Raw genomic sequence first — 25425 nt, 5'->3', positions numbered from 1 at the left:
TAGGCACTCATGGTCCCCTAAAACTGGAAATGATAACGCTTGATTTGCAGGACTGTGATACAATTTCATTCACAAACTCTTCATGGGTTTCTGGTGGAGATTCATTCACAATTTCTTTCAAGGACTGTGAAGCTCTTTAGTGAAAACCAGCACTCACTCAGGGTGGTACAGGGGAAAGGTATTACATGAGGGACAAGACCTGGTGCCTTTTTCTGTCATCTAGCTTTCATGTGATGCCAGGTACATCACTTCACTTGCTCTGTCCTTTCACTGACTATTGAGATTATTAAGTTTTGGAGTAATGATTTCCTATTTTTATCTGTACAATACCCCATTCACGCTTCAGCCAAGTCTATGCAAAATAACAAATAATAATTTCCAAGACTATTTGTACCCTGTGTAATTCTGTTAATGTGTTTGAGGCAGAAAATATACTAGATTAGTAAAATGTCAGTCAGAAGTACAGAAAGCCTGCCCCTCTGCAGCTGCCCAAGGAGAGCTCTGGAGATAAATAGCTCAGCTATTTCTAACTGGCACATATTGTTCTATGGGATTATTAATGCCTGCTGCAAACTTGGCTTCCAGTGGGTGCCTTCTCTGGGATCAGTGGGTGTTCACAAAGCTTTTCCTTTGCAGAAGGTGTTAACAGCACTGCTTACAAGCAATATCCCCAGTGTCTTTATTATCATGGGGATTTCTGCAGATGGCACACAGTGGTGACTGTTAGTAATTTATAACCATTCCTTGCTCTTCTTCCTTCTTTTTCCTCTATGCAATCTCTTCCTACCATTGGCCACCTCTTGCTTTATCCATAGCAGACAACCTGCAAGAAGCCTTGGCAAAGGAGTGTGAGTCCAAAGAGGATGGGCAGAACACCTCAGACATGTGCACAGCTCAGGGGCAAGTGACAGCACAGCCTGAAGTCAAATGCATCAGCCCTGGGTTAGATGAACTGGCAGCCAGCCACCAAGACAAAGTGCCTGCCTCCAAATTCAGCAATGTCACGAGGAGGGAAGGACAGTGGGGGTGGCACAAGCTGGTGAACACATGCAGGTGAACCAAATTGGGCAGGCAAAAAAAAGATGACAAGGAAGACACATACTAAACATATTTCACTACTGCAGGCTCTGTCCTACTGACCTTGGCCAATGATTAATGTTACTTTAGAGCACATTCACATTTGCTCTTAATATGAATCCCTGTGGACTGTAACTGGGAAAAATGCCACTCAGGCTGCATTGGGGAACCTGGGAGGTGGGGGATGAATTTTTACTGCCTTTTAAATAATTTTGTTTATGCGTGAATTTCATGCTGTGAAACTTTTTCTCTCGGGACCAGGTATCACACCTCCCTGCTGTACAAACAAATGGCACATTCGAGGCGGTCATGAGGCTCGAAGAAAGTGGAGGAAAACGTGGGTGGAGAGAGGAACTGTTCAAACATGACAGATCTTTTCTTACCTATTATTCTTCCTGACAGGTTAAGATACATCTGCCAAGCTATTTTCAAGATACAAAGAGCCCTAATCTTAGTTTACTAGAAAAATTAGCATGGTGTGACTTGCCAGGAGATCTAGGACCTCAATGAGAGGAGTGGGAAGGACTGAGGTAGGCTGGTACAGGACAGCCTAGAGCTACAGAACGAACTTAGAGAGAGGTTCCTGACCCAGTCTGACTCAAGGCCATAGGAGAAGCTCTTTGAAGCCAATTTGTGAATGTCCAGACTAGTGTGCTTAGCTTTTGCTAAATCACAAGCTAACCAAATCTGCCAGAATATTTCAAAGGAAATAGAAGCCACTGGGTCTGAAACTTCCTTTCAGTTTACTTTTCTTCCTGATATTTGCTTTTACACATCTACAGTTGTAGTATCTAATCCCTTCCCCTTCTTTCCTTTCTTCCTGTTTTTACTTCACAGTTACAGGTAAATCACAGAGAATTTTCTGCTGAATTCTGCCCATTATATCCTAATGAGCATCCATCCATATATCCATTCATCTCCTAATCTCCCAGTATTTCAGCCAAATCTGTGATGCCCCAGATAGGGAATACCAGATCTTTAAAGAATACAGCAGGAAAAAGCAGTTTGAGCTCAGCAGCTATTCAGTAAACTCCAGTCACAGCTGGTCACTACCTCCCACATAAACATGGCATGTTCCTGGCCTGAGTCAAAATCTGAGTGTACTTCTCCTGCTCCTGAGGGAGCAGGACCATCATTTTCTGTCACCATTCTCTACGTGCACCTGGGCACTAGCTATTTACACCAGTTGGCACTTCCAGTCATCCAAATACTTCACATAATTCATAAGCCTAAAGCAGTAAACACCCACCTTCCTGCCATTTATATCTTTCCCCAGGAGAACTCAGCTCAGAGACAGCATTAAGGTTTCTGCTTTTTACCCAATTTTCCAGCTGGGTTAACTGAGGCATGCTGAGGTCAAGTGGCTCGCCCAAGGCCAGCAGTCAGCTGCTCAGCCATCCCTGCATCCCGGGTGCTGCCAGGCCTGTGGACATCTTCAGCCGCCGGACCACGAGGCTTCCCTCTGAGCTGTCCTATGGCACACAACACCTACAGGCAAGAGCAGTCACTGTCTTTGGATTGCAGCTAGAAGAGGTGCTGGAAGGGAGGGAAAAGAGGCAGTGTGGTGGGGATGGAGCTGATGCAGGTGTGGGAATTCTCCTTTAGGAAACAAACAGCTGCTCTTGCTGACAGAGCCTGGAATGGATCAGCTTTGGTAAGAATGGCACTTAAGCACATGTCAGAGCCATGGACAGGCAGATGCAGGGAGCTTGCTAAAGATGTGCCTTCCACAGCTCCCCAGAAACAGAAAGCCTCAGTGGGAAAACAGGTTTAGATTGTGATGGGGACTCTACAAATGGGTTACCTCAGCTCACACAAAAAGTAGCTCCCACAGAAAAGAGAGGGAGGTGGAAACTGCATCATGCTGCAGTTATGGGTTTTATTAGCAACAGAGATACTGGAAGAGAAAACTTCACAGATTGTACTCAGAAACTTGTGCTTTTTGGGAGAAGTTCAGCTAAATACACTCCTCCATTTATTTAAAATACATAGAACAAAATTTGTCAAATAAATATGAGGAAAGGCGGCACACAAACTAAAGCCAAACCTACTCTGCTCAAAGAAGCACTCCCTCCCACCATTATTTCCCAGCCCCACAACACATTAGAGAAAACAGCCTATTCTCTCCTTAGGATAAAGAACCTTGTGGCCCAAAACCAGGAGCAGATTTACTAGGGGTTGTAATTGCAACTGCAGCCCTAACACTGAGCCTCACCTGACCAGCACCTCCCAGTGTGCCTTCTGTGCTCCCAGGCACATGATGCAGCTGAAATCACAGGGTTGCATTTATTATGAACTGGGAACGTGACAAGATCAGGCTCTCAAACTTGCTATAAAAGGCCACTCACTTGCAATTGGTAGAGTTTACACTTCTGTACCTTTGAATTTGCCTATGATTTCTTATTGGGGCTGGATTTAGTTTTGTAAAGCAGTTTTCTTTCTCCTCTAGAATTTACAGGATAAGGCACATTCTCCTTGCATCTACATGTCTTGTTCCCTCTTTACACAAAAAAAAGCAAATTTTAGAAAAAAGAAGCATTCTCAAAATGCTTTGCACAGGAAGCACACTAAAAACTTTCCCCGTTCAGCAGAAAATTGAAAGGGTATTACATCCTATGACAAAAAAAAAAATAAATTCTTGGTCCAGAATGAGATGTCCAGTTCTAAGGTGCTGTAAGAAGCTTCTGTTTGAGCAGCTATTCCAGACAGTTCCCTTATTTGCACAAGTCCTGTAGGCAACCTCACAAAATTTCAAACGAGATACAAGAGAAATACTATTCTTGCTTGCCATTGTGAACAACAGTGATTAAAATACAGACCTCAGAGCCAAGACTCTAGACTGGTTCCCTTTTTGACCTTCAGAAAAGACAAAGAAACCCCAAACCAGCCACTATTGAGGCCCATAACAAGGTTAGGCTACTAACAACTCCCTCTCACCCCCCCATTTCTGTCAGCTGTTCTTGCATCCACATACCCTCTTTATTCTTTCTTTTAGTCCTTCAGCAGAATCAACAGAACTGAATCCTGTGCCTGCACCTCAGCCTCTCCCATTCACTGTCCATATGAATTTAAAGTGCTAATTTAAAAGCTAATGTGCCCAATGGACCTTCTTTTCTGCCAGCTCTGAGACAGAAACAGTAATGAGCAGTAAGAGGATGTTAACATCCTAAGCCACTTCAGGAGACCAGAGTTCCCAGTCCCACTTGGTGGGACAATGAAGAGCAGGCTTTGATTCCTGTTTAGTAATCTGAATTATTGGTAAAAAATCTGGAGAACATTTCTTTTCTCCCACACTCAGCTGCTCTGTCTTGGGCAGAATATCCCTAAAAACCAAAAACTGATTTACCACATTATGGACCCACGAGAAAAAGAGAAGAGCTGAGAAGCAGCATGCCAAAGCCAAGTGGCACCAAAAAGCAAGAGATCTTTGTTCCTTCTAATCTGCGTAGTCCCTGAGCTGTGAGGGAGAGTTTCCAGCCCTTCCTTCTGATTGCCACCCTCATCCTTCACACTACCAGGCTATTTCTGCATGTTTGGTTATTATTTCACTCAGTGTTGGCTGCTAACAATTTAAAATAAGAGAAACAAGTAAAAAGAAGCAAGACAGTGCCTGTGCAGGCCCTACTGATCACTTTGTTCACTAAGTCTATGCCCCTTTCTATCTGCTCTTTAAAGACCACCAGGCAAGATATTTTCTCATTGTCTGAGGGATTGCATTATTTTCTGTGCATATCCACTACTTATGTGAAAAGAGGGACAAACACTGTTCCTTATTTACCTCTTCTCTCTCTCTCCTGCTAAAAAAACCTAGTCAGCTAAGGAGGGGGTAACCCATATAACCAAGGGATACAAACTAGAAACAGTGAATATAAACCAGCAACTAATACAAATGGTTTTGCTAATAACATGTTTCTGAAAAATTGCTGAGTCCCAAATGCATCACTGTAATGCTGACAAACAGATTCTTGGAAGCTTCACTAAGTTCACAAACTAGCACCCTGATAGTGAAGCTGGAAGCAGAAACTCCTCCTAAATTCCTTTGAAATTAATATAATAACCAAATTTGCTGAGGAATATGCTCCAGGGAACTTTGCATTTAGGTCAGCAAGAAAGACAAAAGATACTAAAAAGGCATTTCCCATTTCAGAGTTCTTCTATCACCAGCACAACTTAAAGACATGGATATAATCTACACTAAATACTGCAGAGGGTTTATTGTAACAAAAGCAGTATATTGTTTGTATCTCACTGATTGCCAAGCAAGGAGGAAATTGGGTTGCACAGAGCTCTCCATACCAGGCTGCAGATGTCTGAAATTAAGATGGAAACCAGAAATTAAAGTCTTAGCAAGGGAAAACAGAAATGCCTTTCCTGGAAGCTGAGTGCTGGCAGGAAGGGACCTTGGTAGTGCATTCAGACTGTGCACAACAACTTGGAGCACCTAACTGGCTGCAGTGATTTACAGGCCAGCACAGCAGCGGGTGCAGATTACAGTTGTGCTGATGGAGGCAGAATAACTCCTGGAAATGAGATGCTCGCCAGCAAACAGCAAAAGGTAGATGGAGGCCCCTAAAGTGCTTCAGATTGGAAATTACATCCTCCTCTGCTGCATGAATAATTGTTTGGCTTCCATTAGGAAGCCTCTCAATTTCTGTCACAGTTTGTTGATGTACAAACAATGTCCCTTCTTTTATAACATGGACAGTTTCTCTCTCCCCTAATGGTCTTGCTTTACACCCTTGGTGTCAAGAAGCAGCTGGTTATAAAGTCAAGAAAAGACAGTTAACAATAACAAAATGGAGTAAAACACATGGCTACAATAGAAACAAAACTATTTGCAAATTTGCTCCTTCCCCTGCAAAGCGTCTAACTCAAGAGCTCAAAGCAGCGATTTTCAGATAAACTGGTTTTAGTTCCTAAGGCTCTTTGAAATTAAGACAGGTAAAATTTGTGTGGACAGTCTGCAAGCTGCAAGGCAAAGGCTGTGAGGAAAGCAACTCAGAAGCTTGCAGCACATTCATTCAACTGGCAGGTAATTTTTAATGTATTTAAAGTATTTAAAAGTACTTTGCTATGCAATACATTGGTGTCTCACAAGATTAGCTGCCCTTGAAGATTTGAGGGCAAACGACCCATTTAAGGAGGCAACACTGTGATTCAGTGTTGGAGCAGGGCATTTTTACAAATGACTGCTGTATCTGAGCCCCCAGTCTGAGACCTCGTGGAAGAAGGTATTTTTTAGTGTGACTGAAACATAACGCTCGTTAGCTTCTGTAGAGGTGTCAGGCTTCCAAGGCTGACCTCAGAGGTGGAAGGTGCCACCTGAGATGGCAGCAAGATAGGAAGAGAGGGAGTGCAGGGCTCTGTAGAAGGCATCCTGCCTTCAGTGTATTTATTTCTTTTTGCTCTCAACACTATAGCAGAGAGCTGGCCACCACCATATGGGCCTCTGCCACATAACACATACACTGGGAACTGACAGTGCACCTTTGCACTCACTATGAAGTCCACTTGCATTGAAAGGTTTCCATACACTGCTGGATTTTCTTCCCATGCTTTGCCTTCTGCTTCCATGCCACAGCTCGTGGCTATCATGACTAATCCAAAACCACAATAAATTTACTACAAAGGGACTAATTTTCTTTTGTGCTTACCCATATAAATACTACAAAACTTCTTCTGATATCAATCTGGCCTGAACTTACTGGCTAATTAATTCATTCCTGCCCATGTCAATGGGATTAAAACTTTGTCCAAGCACAGGAACAGATTTTAAATATACCAAAAGCAGTTATTGAAATATCTTTCCACAGCTCAACATGATAGCAAAACACAGGTGGCTAGAGAAGAATCATTTGCTGATAAGAAGTCAAACTTTATTCAAACTTCTGAAACAGAGAGACTACAAATGCTGCTTTTATAGGAACAGCTTTTTAACAGAGGCCAAGTAAAAAAAATAAATGACAACTAACCATCAACATTATGTGTTCACGCAGCACAGCCAGGATGAAACAGATAGAAAGAAATTAAAAATAAATTTCAATACTATAAATTAAAAGATGCCACAGAAGGTATGCAAATTGCATGCCACAAGGTCTTGTTTTTTGTTTACAAAGAATGTGTTTTCAGTTTGATGGAGAGGCATCATTACGGAGGGAATTTGAGGCATTTTAAATAGCAGAAGCACTCATTAAGCATTCATTTTTAACAGGAAGACTGGAAAAAAAATTAAAATTAATGAGGAAGATGAAGTGGGGGGGTAACTTTGAAGATGACAGCTTCTTGCTAAAAAAAGACACACTTGATATTAATCGCAAGCAGTTCACACACATACATTACTCCTAACTCCACTGCCACAGTGTCCAGCACCAGCTCGCAGCTGCTTCGTGTTCTCTTCATGTTAGGATACTTGGCAAAGCAGACAAAGCACAGTGTTGCCCTCAGACACTGTGAAAATAAGGATGGGGAATAACTCACCAGGCAAAGGACATGACAGAGGCTGTTTTAAACCCAGGTGATTAAACATATCTGCAATAGCAACCATGGGAGAGCCTCAGGAAGAGGTAGGACTACAGTCTACATCAAAAGCTCAAAGTGACTACAGTAATTTCCCAGTAGAAAAGCACAAGTATTCTTGCTGTACCACTACAATGGATTTTCTGTAAACAAATGAAAATTTTCTGGGCCAATGTGTAGCTGCACTTTAAAACACTGTAAGACTTTATACATTTCTTAAAAAATCTCCCTGGTTTAAGACCTAGTGATCTGGACATGAGAGAGAGATCTTCTTAAACATCCTTTCCTATCTCTGAATCTTAAAAGAAGGAAGAAACCAAGTCACCTTTCCTTAAACACACACACAGGCTAGACTGCTTAACTGATGTACAATACACAAGTTTTAGAAAATTCAGTCTAAATTCAGCTGTCGATTTGTTCTCCAGTATCCTCACACAGTAAATAAAGATTTGATTACTCCTGTAAAAATATTTGTTTGTTTCTTTTAAATGCTCATATTCTTGACGAAGGGTCTGAGGGGCAAAGGGGTCTGGGACAGGCTTGCTATAAAAAGTGGTCATTACCAAGCACAGATGTGGGCAAGCCTTTGTTCTCTCTGGATCTCTTAGTTTAGAGTAAAAACTTGGATCTGGAAAAGATTTTTCCAAGCTGAACTGATCCTGGCAGTGGTAGAGTGTAAAGTGCCTGGGACAAAGATGAGAAAAAGCATCAAGCAGAAGTTACTGCAGTGAAACCAGAGTAAGAGGAATTGGATGAAGATATTTGGAGGAATGAACATTTGATTTTGCTCTTATTTGTCACAGAATCTCCCAAAAGATTACTTAGTGCTGAACACTTTCTCACTAGTTATGTTTTACAGTGTGATGCTTTTCTGTATTGACCATTCCCACTGCGAGTTCTTTCCCTGACCTGGGAGAGCCCTGTGCAGAAGAGGTGCCCGGCATGCCAGACACAACCATGGCCCTGCTGAGGAGCACCCTTCGGAAATTATGTCCAGGTCTGTTCCAAAATCCACCGAGATCAGTGGCAAGAGCTCCTCAGAATTTTAGTGAGCTGTGGCAGGCCTACATAAAGCCTAAGCTCATTTGGAGGAGAACTAAGAAATTTCCATGCTGGGCAGAGATGTCTCAGCTAGCTCCAAACAAGCTGTCTAATGAGCCCAAGCTGAGTGCTGCCCTGATATGACTCTCATGTTTCTGTCCCCACATGGGCACATGTAGAGCTAACTCAGGCGTCTCAGCATGACCCTGTACTGCATCATGCAGACATACCCTGGCTGCTTTGTTGCTTTGTAGCAGCAGTAACAGAATAGGCACTTCACAATTATAGGATTATTTCTTATTAATATTTGCCCCTTTAAAAGGTTTGGCATCTTCGACAACCCTAAATGAAAATGGGTTGAAAATACTGCATGAGAATTCTCCTTTAGGACTCAGCTGACCCAAATACACAGTTCTCTTGCTCTGAATTCCCCAGTATGGTGCAGGGAGATAAACTGCTCTGTTTCCTCTTTCTCTCTTGCCTTTTTTTTTTTCTTTCTTTCATAATGCTGCATTGCAGGACCACATTTTCTGATTATCATGCAGTGTCTTATTTTGATTATCCTTTTCTCAAATTAAATGATTCTGGTAGTCTCAGGAAAATCAGGAAAGATCTGTCTCCTGCTCCGAGGGGGTAGGTAATGCCTTTCCATAACAGGTTAGCTTAAAAGCATCCTTACAGCCAGAAAAGTGGCTGCACTTCAGGGGACTGCCAACATGACTATATTGAGACAGTGGCATGACAACACGGAACTAAAAAAAGCCACAGCCACAGAAGTCCCCACTGCCGATGCAGTGACAGCAGGAAAACACAATTTTCACTGGTTCAGCTTGCCTGGCGCAGGGTGAGAGGAACGAGCAAGGCTCTATTCCCAACAGCAGTGCTGAGCTGGTATTGCGTAAGCATTTTCACAGTGCGGCTGGCACAGCTCTAAAAGAACCTCCTCCTGCTCCCTGCTGAGCATTCGTAGACAATTCTGCATAGCCAAATGGCACAAACAAGGTTTAAACATTCCTATCATCCTTGCAGAGTAAGCACTGTCACGGCAGGAGTAATACCTGCTTTGGTTCCTAAACAACTAACCTTCAGGTGTGAAAGCCTCCCCTCCAGGTACCTCTACCAAGAAAGTGAGTCTCTGAAACAAGCAAATGGAAGATCCTTTTTCTCACTTGCAAGCTTGGACAAATTTGAGCTACAAAGCATGGAGAAAAAAACCCAACAACAAACAGGAAAACCTAAAATACCATTGGTTTTTACAGACACATTTAGAAGCAGAATCATACTGCAAAATTGCCTCTTCCAACTCCTCAGGAAACCTGCACAAGCATCTAACAACAGCAAGAACACTCAAGGTCACAGGCAAGCTTTTTTTGGAGAGGAGCTGCCTTCTGACTGTAGTGATAAACTCTGCAAAGCAGAGCCTTGTATTGCAGATGAGATGACTGGGAGATCCCTAAATCAAATAGCAAATGATAAACATTGTACATAAATAAGAGCTTTATTGAGCCCTGTCTCTAAAATTCATACACAACAGGAGAGTTGAAATGGGAAAGCTGGTTACTGCTCTGCTTTTATGAATTGCTACACATCAACACCAAGCCTACTCTTCTTACTTTGGGAAACTATGTTTAGTCCAGCTTTCAAGACCTTAAAATAACTGAGTGATAAGAAAGCATGGTTATATGCCCATATCGGTAGAGAAAAGGAGGAGAAGGCAGCAATGGTTATAGTTTGCTTCCATCAAGCTACTCTTACTGGCTCCATACTGCAAGAGCTTTACCAGAATAATAGAAGAAGATGTGGAGAAGAGTTCTCAACACTGTGGATATTGCCCATGTATCCACACAATTCTGGCTGAAATTCCTGAAGTCCCAAATCAGAACCAGTAAAAAGGCAGAAGGTACCTGGGAAGTAACTGCTTTGGGACCTCCCAAAGCTCAGGGCTGGTATCTCCCAGCACACCTCTCCTTCTCCAGCTCAGGGCTCCTCCGAAACAGAGAGCACTGTGCTACAGTAACATAAAGCATGGCTGCAGACAGCAGGTAGCTCTGCAGATCATAAAACAATGACCTGTTTCTGGCATCTGCTTTGTCTTGTTTTCCTAGGAAAAGGCACATTGGGCCAGACTGCGAGTTATGCAACCTGCAGCTGTCGACTGGCTTTGACAGAAAACATCCCCAGAAGAGACTTCCCAAGGTACTTAACACTTGAAACAGAGCCCTGGGATACAAGAGAATGGAAGAAGGGACTGGTCATAAGTTAGTAAATGAGGAGGGGAAGCCACAAATTAAAGAAAATTCACTACAGGAAAATCAATGGTTGTGAAACCTTGCAAGAGAATAGTTTTCCACAACACTGGAAGTCTTAGCTGGGATGGGATTGTCACATGAAGCCCAAACAAGAAAAAAGGCTTCTGGTAGTCCAGTTAGTCACTCACTGTATTTCTGACACTCTAGTGACATGAAGAACTACTTGGAAAGTCTGATCTGTTATTTGCACAAAAAAAAAAAAAAAAAGAGTAAGGCTAGCAGAAAAGGATGAAACAGTCAGTTAAGTGTATCATTTATTCAACTTGTAGTGGAAGGTGAATGAAAAGGAAAATAATGGAAATGAGCTGCAGATATGTTATCAAACTAGAACTAGAGCACAGGTGAGACAGGGAGCAGAATTTTCACTGTTTCTTATGGATATATGAATACTGTAACAAAGCAAGGCAATAAGTAGCCTCAGCCTGCTTCAAAGCTGAAACCTGCATGGTCTCTCCCCACCAGCAGCTCCAGGTTTTCTAAAGTAATAATTTATAATGTTGCAGCCTAGGACTCCTTACATGAAACCAGAAAACTGACCCCATTTTTCACTCATGCTAATTCATCATTATAGGAAATAATATGGAACAGAAATGCACTAAGCTTTAAAATGTTTTAAACAAGTTTGATTGCAGAGCTGGGGAAGTGCAAAAGCAGGTGAAGAGAAAGACACACAGAACCAAAGGCTCAGAGGCTGAACTGTTCCAGCAAGAAGAAAGTTCAGCCTTTGTCTGTGATTAAGTGGTTGATTTTGCAAAGTTGGGCAGGTATCAAGAACTGGTTAACTGAGGGCAAGAGAGAGTTACAGTACAAAGTGAAAACAGAGCAGTTCAGGGGAGGAAAACAGCTGCCACAAAGTCTGTTTTCCCTTGGGTTTCCCACTTAGCTTTTAGGCTAAATATACTTTCCAGCTAACCTATTCTGTGGAGCTAATTCCCTGAAAGTGCTGGGAATCCACTAAGACTGCAGCCCAATGTTGAGGAGCTGAAGGGTCTGTACCTGTGCGGGGTCCTTCCAGATCCTGTACCTAACAAGGCCCAAAAGAAAGCAGCCCTGCTGAAAGCACTGTATGCACATACTTACACATACCTTGTAGCAGATGGCCAGCACACATCCCAAAGCAAGTGCCAGACTTACCAGGGTGTGTGCAACAGCACAGAGGAATGAAAGGCAAATCACTACACAAACGGGGAAAAACGGGCCACCTTAGGTTTTGAAGCTGTGCATGGCTGAAGGACAACAGCCCCTCTGACACAACATTGTGGTCTTTGCTGCCTCCAAAGCTGGCTTTTCATGAAGCAGTCACACATCCTCCATGGGAACTGCAGCCATACAGGTACCATCAGGTACAATACACTGGGTATGTTCTATGCTGCACTATATTTTAGGAATCCATTTATGGTCCATGCCACGTGCACACTGCTTTTTCAAAGGTGCAGTTTCTAAACTATACATGCACATTTACAAGCAACCGATTACAACTTATTCCAGCTCTACTCCCCTTTTCTCATCTGTGTATTTTTGTGACTGCACTGCACCAGCAGGCCCATGGGGTGAATTCAAGTCTGTGGGAAGAGATTAATTTACAAAGCCATGCAGTCCATGCCCCTTGGTGCTTTGGGTGAGACGTCAGGATCCCACAGGAAGCGCTGTGCTCCTTCTCACATCACTGTGGCATGCACAGAGAGGGAGGTGCCCAGGAGCAAAGAACATTTAGCATAATGACTCAGATGGGTGGTCAGCAGTTTAAACCAGCCACTTGATGTTACTATAATGAGGATTCAGTTTAGCAGTCATTCTGCATGCATGGAAATCCGTCCCGTTCTCGGGAAATCGCTTAAAAATAAAATGAACTAAAATCAAATCATCTGTTTGAGAAGAAGGAGGTTATGGCTTGGAAAATGTATAAAATGGGTGGAGTGAAAATGCCCGTGGGTGAGCAAAAATTATTTATCACAGCAAGAGGATCAGGGAGCCTCTGAGCTTTATCTCAGGGATGACACAGCATAAAAAGAACTCCTGCAGAAATTAGCTGCAGTTCTGCTGAATCCAACAGGAGTAGAATCCTCTTATGATAACTGAGATTAGACTAGCATATTTTATATGCATTTTAAGCCACAAAAGTCTCAATTGAAAATTAATGAAAATTATTTCCACGATGAGTAGCAGAATTACGTCATATGCCACTTGTTCACCAGGCAATAAATACCTGTCATCTATTGTCTACTAAATCCATTTAAAAATTCCCACCAATACATTCTGATGCATCCAGGAGCAATCCTCATATTTCAATTACTACATCATTAGCTTCCTGAATCTCATAATGAAAATGAATTCATTGAAACATATTCTCAGGAACATGCCTGGCCCATAAAATCTTAAAACACATTCTTAATTTCTATATGGATTAAGTATAGGCTCTAAGCTTAGGTTATCTAAACATCAATATATGTATTAAATCTATCAAGACAGCCTTTTTGCCATGCCCTGAATTCTGCTTGGCTGTCCCAAATCTCCCATTACATTGTGTGCTGCAGGTCTAGGCATTAGTACTCCTGACCATAAAAATAATGCCTGAAGTGCTGATATATCCTGGCTGAGACATTCCAACTTTGAAAAAAACATATCTGCATATGCAAATAAAGGACCTGGTGATTCTGACTGGCTATTTACAGCACTTTATTTAAATGAGGCTGTGTTAAATTCTGCCCTACTGAAGGTCAGAGAGCAGGTATCAGATTGTTAGACAATGATGGCAGGATTGTGGCATCTTATTTCAGGTTGCACACAACCCTTAGCTTTCTTTAAGTTTAAAAAGGTTTTGAAGAAAAGATGAATGAAAGTTTCTAAGGCATATATATGAGTATTAGGATCTCACAGCTAAAGGCCTGAGGATACAGAACTACCAGAGGGGATTATAGCTGTAAAGAAGGATGGCTGTGGGGTAATCTAAGGAGTGGTACATAGAAAACTCAGAATCAAAACAAGAGAAGAAAATTCTATTTCCAGGAGTAGCAGACAGTTATACCAATAAGGAAGAAATTAGGAATTGTATAAATGGTATTGCTGTTCAAAAAATGTGCAAAAATAAGCATTTCTAATGATCTGCACCTGGAAAACAAGTGGAAGATAAATAGAAACTGTAATGAAAGGGACAGCTGGAGGGATGATAAATGATGGAGGTCAAGTCTCTGTGAGAACCAGCAATTTGAGGGAGTGAGAAATGAAAGAGTCAGAAATAGCTAAGACCTCTTTAGAAGTGCAGTGAAGGTATGTCAATATGTTAATTATTTCATCTATCGTCTGCTAGCTGTTCCTCAAACTATACCCACAGAACTTGTCTATATCTAGAATTTGATTTGTATCTAACACTTAAATCACAGCGATTCAGTTGTCATGCCCTTTATTCCAGTCCAATGCACTTGTGATCTTACTTCCAGTGTTACTTCTCACAGATCTCACCTCTCAAGTGTCCAGGCAGGCTCCAAGACAGTATTCCTCCATTGCCTGCTAATGTGGTTGCTCTCTTGTTGGTATTCAAACCAAAAATGAAACCTGATCATTACCATGAGTTCCTTTAGGCTGCTTAAGCCTCAGCATCCCCTCAGTAAAGCAGCCTTTGAACCAGTCCTAAACCCACTTCTTACTATGTTTTTTTTTCTGCTGTTGAGACCCCCATTCTTTGCATGCTGGCCTGTTGATTCTTTTTTACACAATAATTTTGATTTTGCTGACACTTTTCATATGAAATTTTTGTGGCATGACTCCTAACTTCACTGATCAGTTGTTTCTGCCATAAGGCTGCAACATACAGTGCTGTCTCCACAGGTGCAAAGTGTTTCTTCTTTCAGCTCCTATAGTTTTTTTTAAAAAATTGCTTGAAGTCTTTATTTGATGACTGACACAAGTTTATTTATTGCTGGAAGCAACAGCCACAATAGTTGGTCAATCTCTCTCCTCACATCTGCACTGGGGTTCAGGTTAGATATTAGGGATGAATTAAACCACTAGGAGTACAATGCAGCACTGAAACAGGCTGTCCAGGGAAGCTGATGAATCTCAGTCCCTTAAGGTTTTCAGAACCAAGACAGACAAAGCTACAGCCGACCCATGGCAACAGCAGTCCTTGTTTGAGTGGGAGGATGGACTACACAAACCCTCAGAGGTCCCTTCCAATGCTTGTTTCTATGATTCTGCACATTTGTCCAATATTTCACTCATGCACACTAACAATCTGTCTTAGATTTCTTCATCCTTAATATCTCCTCTCTTCCTGAGGCAGTATGTCATCAGCCCCAGACTTGACATTTGAGAGTCTGAACCCTGGCTCAATCTGTATTGAGCTGCGTCCGCAGTCAAACAAATGCAGAGAAACACTAAATCATTGGTGTCTGCCAAAAAACCAGGTCAGGTAGCAGAATGGCCAAAAGAAAAACACACCCTCTAGGTGCACCAGCAGCAAGAGGCTATTACCCAGCGCCAAGCAGGTACCATGCCCTCGGGCACTGCAAAGTGCTGCTTTTTCCTAAAAGTGTTCTCACCACTACCAGCCCTGCAGGAAGGCAAGGACAGCACTTCTCCTCAAAAATGAAGGATTTGATGTTAACAGATCTTGGAGAGGTTTTCTTTTACTGTTATAGGCAGTATTTAGATCTTTTTCTACCAGTTGCTGGATTTGCATGTCAGTCCCTCTGAAAGACATTTTTTTATGCTGATCAATAGATAAATTTAGTCAACGGAGCAGGGCACATGTACCTTGTCTGCTCTACTGGGGATATTCTGGTACTACAGAGCAACCAACTTTCCAGTTTGACTGCAGTGCTGCCTAGAATGGGGCTGGTACTCTGAGGTATCTCCACAAGACTACTTCCTACTTCAAGTTCCTCTGTGGCTGCTAAACTCACAGCTTACACTCCTAGAGGAAAAGGAAGCGAAAACACAACCCCAAATGACTGTGAGAACAGCTGTGTGCCACACTGCCCTCTGTCCAATGACCTTAGCCATTTGTTCTTAAGTAAATGTTTTTATTTTCTGGATTTGATAAATCAGGGATTGATTTAAGAGGTGGAAATGAGGATAAAAGGAACCCATAATACCTGGAGGATAATATGCACTCTCTTTCTGTGTGTGCCTTTCCTTTGGAAGTGCTGCAGTGGACGGTGGGGGACAGCAGGAGGTTAGCAAAGGACAGAAAGGATTTAGGAAGGAAATTCAGGGGCAGATGAGGGAGCAGGAGTGAAGAGAGGAATTTCATCAAAGAAGAGATAAGAACATTAGACTGAGGGGATTTATTTCAGGGTATTAGGAAGGAAATATAAGAACAAAGATCTCTAAAAAAGAACTTCATGCTAAAGTATTTTACAGATGGAGGAAATTTCCCTCTATTGACAGGAAGTTCTTTCTGCTGGACCATCTACACACACACAGACCTAGAAATGCACACCAGATTTTTGACCACAGAGCAATAATAAACTCCAGTCTATTACAAGAATCCATGGTGATATTTCTGACAGTGTAACCAGACTTCCAGAACATGGAAGTGTAAAATTCTTATGAGACAACTATATTTTTATATAATGACTGTTGAAAACCTGTTTCAGGTACAATGAAGAAAACTAGTAACACAATCCCCATCTCCTGATACATTTGTTATAATGGTTTTTGCATATTCTGGTGACTCCATTTTAGATCCTCTAGGCTTGATTACAGTTGATATATAGAGATGTACAGAAGAGTGCAAAAAGCTATTAGGAACTGGAGGAATAAGGTAAAATTCACAGCCCAATTCCTTATGGAAAGACTTGAGATGAAACATGGTTTATACATAATGCTATTATTTGTAGCTATATCTGCATTTGAAACTTACAGGTGATAAAGAATGTTTGTCTCCTGGACCAACAGGAAACCCCAAAGTGGAAAAAAACTACAGAGCTGCATTCTGTTGTGTTACACCTTGCACCAGTGACATTTCCTCACAAGTTTCCTACTCAATGTACAGAAGAGGAGGTACTTGGGAGAGCTGCAATAGAAGAATGCTTGTGTCTGGCCAAGAACAAGGCCAGATCCTTCTTCTTGAGTGTTGACAGCTATTCACCTCTGCCTTACCAAAATGCTCTAAAACCAGACTTTGAAGGTGTTCATTTTAGCATAATCTGGAGCACCAGTCCCAAATTTCCCGAAAGGGTAATGATTTTGGGTGCCTGATTGAGATTTCACCAAGTGTTCTTGAAAAAGCCAGCCTGCACCTCAGAATTTCTTGTCACTTTTAAAAAAGTCACTGTTTCCACCAGGGACAATGCATGATGTCGTAAAAAGAGATGTTCTCGAGCAACTGCTGCATGCTGAGAGACTGCAAGAGATGCACAAGTTCAAGATTAAACTCAATCTCACCTTCCTATGGTTTGTAGAGAATTAAGGTAACATCTCCATTACCCCTCACACAAGACAAAGCCTTTGCTGCTGCCTCCCCATGCAGCTGAGCACAACATGTTCCATCAGACCACAGGATTCAGGAATACCAGGTGTTGTGACAAAGTGGTGATTTCTGCTCCCACCTTGTAGAAAAACCAGGCTATGATTGCAATTTTTGTCACTGTGTGGTAGCTGGGCTTGGGCTCTCTCAGTATTGGCACACCTGGAAAATTCTCCTGGAGTTGGACATGAAACACCATTTTGAACTAAAACTTGGGAGTCTCCTCTGTGTGGTGTGTGCATCCACAGCAGGGGAAGGCTCTTCATGAACAGATCAGTGTGTAAAATCCATGCCAGCTGTAGATACAGCATCTCAGGATGCCAGAAGGCAAGGCAGCAAGTTGAAAAATAGCACCCGGTAAAAGAGAAAATGCTCAAATACCTAAAAACTCACCACTACAGAGACCAACATGCTCTAACAGCAGCAGAGCAAACCCAGCAAACACAGCACAGTGCACCGAGCTCCATCTGACAGCTCTGGAACTAACAGTTCATTGCACTGGGATTGGGCCTTCCCAGATTTTTCCTAAATTTGTGCCAACTACTTAATAGCACAAACTGCAGGGAATAGACTGAGTAAGGCCTGGTTTGTACTTAACAAATGATCAGCAAATTGTTCATGTTGGACAGAAGCATGCAAAGTATGTATCCCCTAAATGACAGTGCAATGATAGTTCTTGGCTCTCAGTTGTACCAGTTAAACAAGCATTAAGGGACATTTTTCTTTTGAGCTGGGAAGCTCATACACTAAGCAGTGCTAAGAAATGCTTCTTACAGAAAGGTAGTGCTGGTGTACAAGGCACCATTCAGTTGTTTCAGCAAAAATTTAAGATAATCTTTGAACAAAGTCTTCACTCGAATGGTTTGCCTGCTACATAGAGGAATGGACCACATCCCTTGACTGGCACAGATCAGTGTACTGGTATTTATGGTGTTTATTCTACATGATGATGCAGGGTTAAACACCTGAACCAACTGAGGTCTCAGTGAATCTAATCAAGGGTTTATGTCCCATTACTGCTAGAGCTGTTCTGATGCCACTGGTTCTCTTCCCAAGATGAAAGAAAAAAAAAAAAGAACTAAAAGCCTTCCAGACAAGATTCTGGAATGTGAAATGCAAACCAATATAAATGGAGTGAGAAGTCTTTTCACCCTTTACCCCATGCCTTTCAGGGTAACGCCTACTGCTTGTCCTTTCCGAAAAAAATGAGCCTTGAGCCTGACAACAGCTGAGGATCCCAGTGCCTTCTACCACTCCCACATGTGGTGTAGGGACACATCTTTCTAGCTGGGGATGGTGGGTCTGCCCCAAAGCTGTGGGCTCTTGGAGCCTGTCTCAAGGCTTCCAACAACTTGGCATGATAACGTCAGGCTCAGAGGTAGTGGGAGTCCTGAACAGGGAGGACTTACAGGGTCTCTGAAGGGGAGAAAGCAAAGAGGACTCCTCACCAGCCTGCTACAAATACAGACAGTTCAAAAGAAACCTAGACTCAGATATATCAGGAGTTCATTAACACAAAGTTATTTCAGAGAAAACTCTTCAGCCAACCAACATCTTTTGATAAAATTAAGCTTTGGCAATGGAAGAGGAGAATTCACAGAAGCTTTAGTAGGAGAAGCAATGTGAAGTTAAACTGTGGTCAGTCTCACTCCAAGTGCAAGGACAGTGCAATTACAGTGGAAACAGTCGAAGCTGAACAGAAAGGGATTTCACAGGCTAATTATTGACAGAAGCTTCACAGGTGGATGAGGACTGGACTGCTGTGCACATTGACATGTCTCATCTCCAGGAGCAGTTACTTCCCATCTAGGCATTATGGTTATGAACAAGTTAAATGAATGCAAAAAGCACTCCTTGAGTTTAGCTAGCTCTGGTCTGAGCTCATGAGGGACCATTTACTGCTGCATGACCAAGCCATCACATTAGGGTGGTAGACTGTCTATGTCTCTGTGTTTGCACACACAAGGCCGTGGGTAGAACATGTTGGGTACAACAGAGGTTTGAGCCAGACTGCTGTAAAAGGCCAATTACTTTAATAGCTTGCCCAAATGCCTCAATTGATCATGCTAACTTTAGAAAGCAAAAGGCACTATGCACACTTGACAGGTTTGTTCCTCTGACAGGTACATCATGTGCTTGTGATTCCCGTTTGATTTCCTTCTTTAAGAATACCTCTAACTGGGTTCCTTGTATGTGTGGTGGAAAGTGGAGGCGGAGAGTCATTCTCTGAAGGAAAACACAATTACCCACCTTCTTTAAATGCTCAAACAGATGACAAGTGAACAGGCTTTCAATACTCCCCACCAGCTCCAGTTTAAAACAAAACACTCTGCATTATACATTCAGTAACAGATTCCTAATCCCAAACTCCCTCTAGAAGGAGGGAGCCAGGGGGAAAAAAAAAATGTCCCTTTTATTTTGCCTGTATTTTTCATATGGCAAGATGCTTTTTTATCTGATTGAACTCAGAAGAGAGACGTGCAGACAGGATGCTGTGCTGTGCTAGCTGGGTTGCTACTAGAATATGAACAAGGGTCACAGACACAGGGGCTAAGCCTGCGTTTGTGTGCTCCTGGTCTTTGATGGCTGCCAATCATTCCTGCAGTTTGCTCAGTGCCTGTGCATGTCACACACTTCTAATCTGCTCTCTTCCAGGGCTAAGAGCTGGCAAGCATGTGGTAGTGCTCCAGGTTAAAGATAAACCACAATGAGGATGAGAGTGTGTAAGTGTGAATGTACTCATTTATACATTGAAACCTACATGTTCAAGAGCAAGTGAAAATATGAGCATGTACATGCTTTGGGGAGATTTAATTTCCTTTATACTTTCATCTTTTTTTTTGCCACAAGTACAAGGTCCTCTGGGTTATTTTCTTCTCACAGCAATATGCCAGCCAATTAGAAGAATAATAGACGAGTGTCAGCAAGTTAGCACAGTGCTCCTTAATCAGGAAGTCCTGGAAAGTTTGATGAATTCTTTAAAGCCTTTTCCTTGGTACTTCTTTTTAATAAATAGAAATAATTTCCCTCCCATTTGCTATTTTTAATATAACCATGTCCAAAATCTCCTATGCCAATATTCTGGAGTACTTGAAAATAATTTCACTGAGGATATCCCATGGCCTTGTATCTTTGTTCATTTGTACACAATGCTAGAGGTACTTCAGTGGGATTCAGCAACAGCTTAACACCATTTCCACTGCAATCAATAGCAAAATTCCTAAATACTGCAGCTGGGAAACAATTAGGCCACTATTGAATACATCAGAAAAAATATTGATTTGGTGGAATTGAGGTTTGGTGTTGGCGAGTTTGGCTTTGTTAGTGTCAGGGAAACTGCCCTTGTTGTGATCAAAACTGAACTTGAACCAACTTCAGTCCACTTCTGCCTCAGATTTAACTTCTCCCTGATACTGTTCTGATATTCTGGTAATGACTTCTGTAGACCAGCCTGCAGTCAGCAGTTGAGGACAGCTAGGTCACCCAATAGCACAGTCTGTTCTTTTAAAAGTCTGAAAATAAGGTATTCCAAGTAGAAGCTGCTGTTATCAAGTACTGTCTTCTTTAAATTTATTTGGGAAAGGCTAAGTTTCTGCTTCTACAGACAACTAGCACATGTGCATCTCTTTATGCCCCAGACAGAAATATGGGACCTCTCACAGATTTCAAGTGTGTGATTGAAATTCCCTGCTCCATAGATTTTCAGGCCAGAGAGGCTGTTGCATTGATCTGATCAGAGCTAATGCATAGCACAGATCAGGAAACCAACTATTCCTGCTTCAAGTCCAGCATCTGAAGTTGAACTAGGATGTCGGTCTTTAGAAAAAAACCACTGCAGTGCAAGATGAAGTTTAATTGTCTTTCAGGAGAAAAACTTACTAGAGTTTTGGGTGGCTTGTTCCAATTAGTAACTTCATCCAGTGGTCAAACAGGCCTAGTATTTCTACATGCAATCTACCGACAGCTTACAACTATTATTTTCCAATGAGCTTTTTATATCTCAGACTGTAATATCCTCTGTTATCACATGCCTATCCTCTCTTATCAGTATTTACAGACTACAATTAAGCTATGTCTTAGCTTTCTCTTTAATAAACTAATTCCCCATAGTCTTATAAAACACGCCCTCTGATTGTTTTCTTTCTCAGATAGTTTAGAAATTGCACACAATTTAGGAAGTTTTTTACTTGGGATCTATGGAATACAAGGAAACACCTTAACCAGAAATGCTGCATTTCAGCAGTTTTTGCAACAAACAATGACAGCTATTACGTGACTTTCTGTAGCAAAAGAGGGAAAACAGAAAAAAGGAAGAAGTCACAGAATGGAAGAGAATGAGGAACAAATGGCTTAAAATGAGACAAAAGAACAACTGAAAGAAAATGAAGAGGGAAGGAAAGACTCTAAAGTTGGAAGAGAAACACTTACTGAAGTAGAAGCTCAGGAGGAAGGAAGAGATGATGAACAGATCATGCAAAGCAGTAGTTATTTACAAGTATGCTTCCATAAGTGATTCTGTCTGGTCCAGTAGGAAGTGACACTAAATTCTCCTACCTATCCTTCCCTTCAATTATTTCAAGCAACTAAGGCTTTCCAATAGCAACTGCTGCAAGACCTTCAGTGGTTAAGAACACAGAGAATTGTGTGCAGAATTCTTTGGAAGCAGAGCTCATTAGCCTCCCCAAAAGCCACCACCTGTGATACAACTGTGCTCCACAGCAGTGGGACTGCTTTTCTTCCCATCCCCTACCCTGGAAATACCTGCCTTGCTTCAAGGCCAGCACTGGAGGTCACTGGAAGAAACAAAAGGCACACTGACACAAAGCACACATATGGAGCTGTGGGCTCCAGTCATCAGGCCTGGGACATCTGTGGCTTCCTGAGGATGCCTGCATGTTCAAGTAATTAGACCAAGGCCAGCTGTCCCCTTCTCATTCTTCACCCTTTATGCTCCCATTGCTTCTTCTACCCCTGCCTGTCCAAACAATGATTTGTCTGATGGATCACCAATGAGTCAGTTTTTTGCTGTTGTTTATTCTTTGGAAGGCAGGAATGGAAGAGAACCGCTGAGACAGTAAAGAGAAGAAAGGACTTTTCTGAGTATATCCCATGAAACACCTCAGTTTTCCAAATGAGCTTTTGCCATACCATGCTTTAACCTTTATATTCTGAAGTCATAAACTCCAAATACTTGTATTGGTACTGAAGATGCAACCAGCAGTAGGAACCTGGCTGCTCAGGAAACCTTACTGCTTTATAGACAACTCTGGTATTCTGGGCCTAATTTCCCTGTCAGTGGTGCAGATGTAATTCAAGGAAATTAATGAACCAGATTTCAATCTCAAGACGCTCCCTGTAGCACACTGCTTTTTGAAATCTTTCCTGCCAATTTGTGCCACAGCAAGCCAGAAGTACTGTGGGACACAGGTCTCCACATCAGTGAGGCTGAAGAAACCCAGTTAAGCTTTTACCAGTTGAGGGAAGGCAGGAGCGAGACCAGAACCAACCCTTTTCCCTCAACTGTGAAATTACATATGTAGCTTTGCCCCAAAGCCAGGAATCCCAGACAGGCCCAAGCTGGAGCTGGAGAAGGAACACTGCTCCCCAGGCTGCATTTAGCAGTCAGGGCATGACAAAGCAAAAGGCTGTGTGTGTGCTGAGCAGCCCCATCCCTTGACAGGGCAGGCAGTGCCTGGATGATACATTTACTGCAGCCTGTGCTGCATTGTGCCTGCCCGTGTATCATCTCCATAGCAGCAGTTCTGCTAATTGAGACCAGCTGCTACAATTCCAAATTCTTCTCTCCAGAAATATCGATACTACAACGTTATGATTAGAAAGCACTTTACCAAATGCCTCTCAATTCTGCACAGCTCAGATGAAGAGCAGCTGCAGAGAGAAGGGACAGTTCCCTGAATATACAGAATAAAACATTGCAAAAACACTGGAGAAATGAAGGCTACAAGAAGCAAGTCACAACAGAATAATGATGACAAAGAAAGCAGCCTGCTGTATATGCTTCTGCCTGTCACTTTAGATGTTGAAAGCACTGTGAGCAGACTTTTGCCTTATGCTCTAGGATAAATGGCCATACCACTGCACTGTTACAGCTTCATGTGGCAGGTGTGCATGTTTGTCAGATACAGCTTTTCTGTCCAAGGAGGGATTAAAGCGAAATCCATCAATCTGGGCCTGGCTTGGAAGAGTAGCTGTGGTCTTGAATCATTTGGCTCCGGGTGCTGCTCTGCACAGCCCACTGGCAAAGAAAGTCACTGGAACTGAAAAGCTGGTGGGAAGACTTGCAAAGTAGGAATGCCACCACACCACAATGACTTGGCCATCTCCCTGTGGCTGCTGGCTCCACACAGCAAGCTGGATGCTTCACAATGGCCACACTGGGATTGCCAAAAGCTGCAAGCACTTTTCCCCTCCAAGCCAGACTGGATTAAACTGGCTATCAGTATTCTAAATTCACATAGAAGTCTCAGAGCCTGTCTGTGACCACCAGGCACAGGGCATTCCTGAAAAGACATCTGGTTACTGAATTGATGTAAGAACTGGGCGAACCACTTCAATCCCCCATCTGTTATTTCAACCTCCTGAGCACAGAACAGAATCCTTGAAAGAGAAAATCTCACAAAGAAGGGTCAGAAAATGAGAACCATGATGCAATGTGTAATTTCCTCCTGAGAAAGATGCTGTACAATCTTACAGAAAATGTGGCACGCTCCAGCATGTGGCTGTGTAAACAAGGGCCTAACACACCATTTCACTACTCAGATTTCATACTACAACCGAGGTAATGCAACACAGCTAAAGCAGAGAGATTGCTTTGCCATGCTAAGTGATCTGCCTCTTACTCTGAAAATCAGTGAGGTAAATGAAGTGTTTTATATAAATACCAGACAGTTTCTCTCACCAAACAAAATGCTCAGGTTTTTCAAAAATATTAATATTATTTTGCTCTGGAATATATTCAGTGCTTAGTGTCCCATTCAGATTTTACCATCTATACAGTTCTCTTACCTATTTCACATTCTAACTTTTGATCTACATTAGAAGTCTGCTTAAATCCACAGTACTGCAGGAGAGGGAATGCATCAACAAAATTCCAAAAAGGTAAAGTGAACGTGTTACAATTGAGTATAAACTTTCAGAATCCTTGTCTGAAAAAAAAAAAATCAACTTACATTTTTTTGAGTAACATTTACTGACTGCATATTAGCTTACACTCCATTTTCTTTCTGCTCTGAGTAAGGTTGCTATACTTACTTGTGCTGGGAAACAGCTGACACGGAAGTCCATATGGGAAACAAGAGTATAAAGATGAGCTTATATAGAGAAGCTCTGTGCTTATATAGGGAAGTCACCTCAATAAAGTGCACAACACTGCATGCAAACATGTTAGCGTAATTTGCAGGTGACAGTGTGACGGAATTCTGTTGATTGCAGTGCAGTTGTGTTCCTTCCCATCAAGCTGAATTTAGCCTCTCTAGTCACCAAATCACATGAATAAACTGCTATGCATACATTTGTTTTATTTTTAGGTTTCCAAGATCAATCAATGACATTCATGTGAGGAGAATCACAAGGCTAGGTAAAAAACAAACTAAGCTCTTCTGAACACTAACAGTCATTGGGACCATGGGGACAAACACTGAGGGCTTCCAATGGCACAGCTCTGTGGATTGTAAACTGAATTACAACAGCTTTAAGCAGTCATGGACCTTGGCACATCAGTCACCATAGAAAACTCATGCAGCAGAGCAAGCAGTAGGACTATTCAAGTAACAGATCCACCAGCCCCCATTAAATCTCTTCATACTGACATTTGTACACCTCAGCCTGCAATGTACCACGATGGCACTGTTGTAGTGCTGGAAGTCAGGTGCCCAACATACACTGGCCCCAGCAGAGAAGCACCAACTCTGCAGCTGTTTATTTTGTGCACAAAGCACAGGCATTCTCCCATTTCATTTCAGCTGCCCTCACCTCCCCCATAACTAAATTATT

General features: G+C 42.2%; 1 protein-coding gene across 12 annotated transcripts in view; it reads right to left on the bottom strand.

The window, feature by feature from the left end:
• BRSK2 (BR serine/threonine kinase 2) overlaps positions 1 to 25425 on the bottom strand; it is a 304717-nt gene that overhangs the window by 127466 nt on the left and 151826 nt on the right. The gene's annotated exons all lie outside the window — the stretch shown is intronic.

This window comes from Passer domesticus, chromosome 6 (assembly GCF_036417665.1).
Source record: "Passer domesticus isolate bPasDom1 chromosome 6, bPasDom1.hap1, whole genome shotgun sequence".
NCBI lineage: Eukaryota > Metazoa > Chordata > Aves > Passeriformes > Passeridae > Passer > Passer domesticus.
Note: the sequence above shows the minus strand (reverse complement) of the source record. Positions and strands in the feature narration are given on the sequence as shown.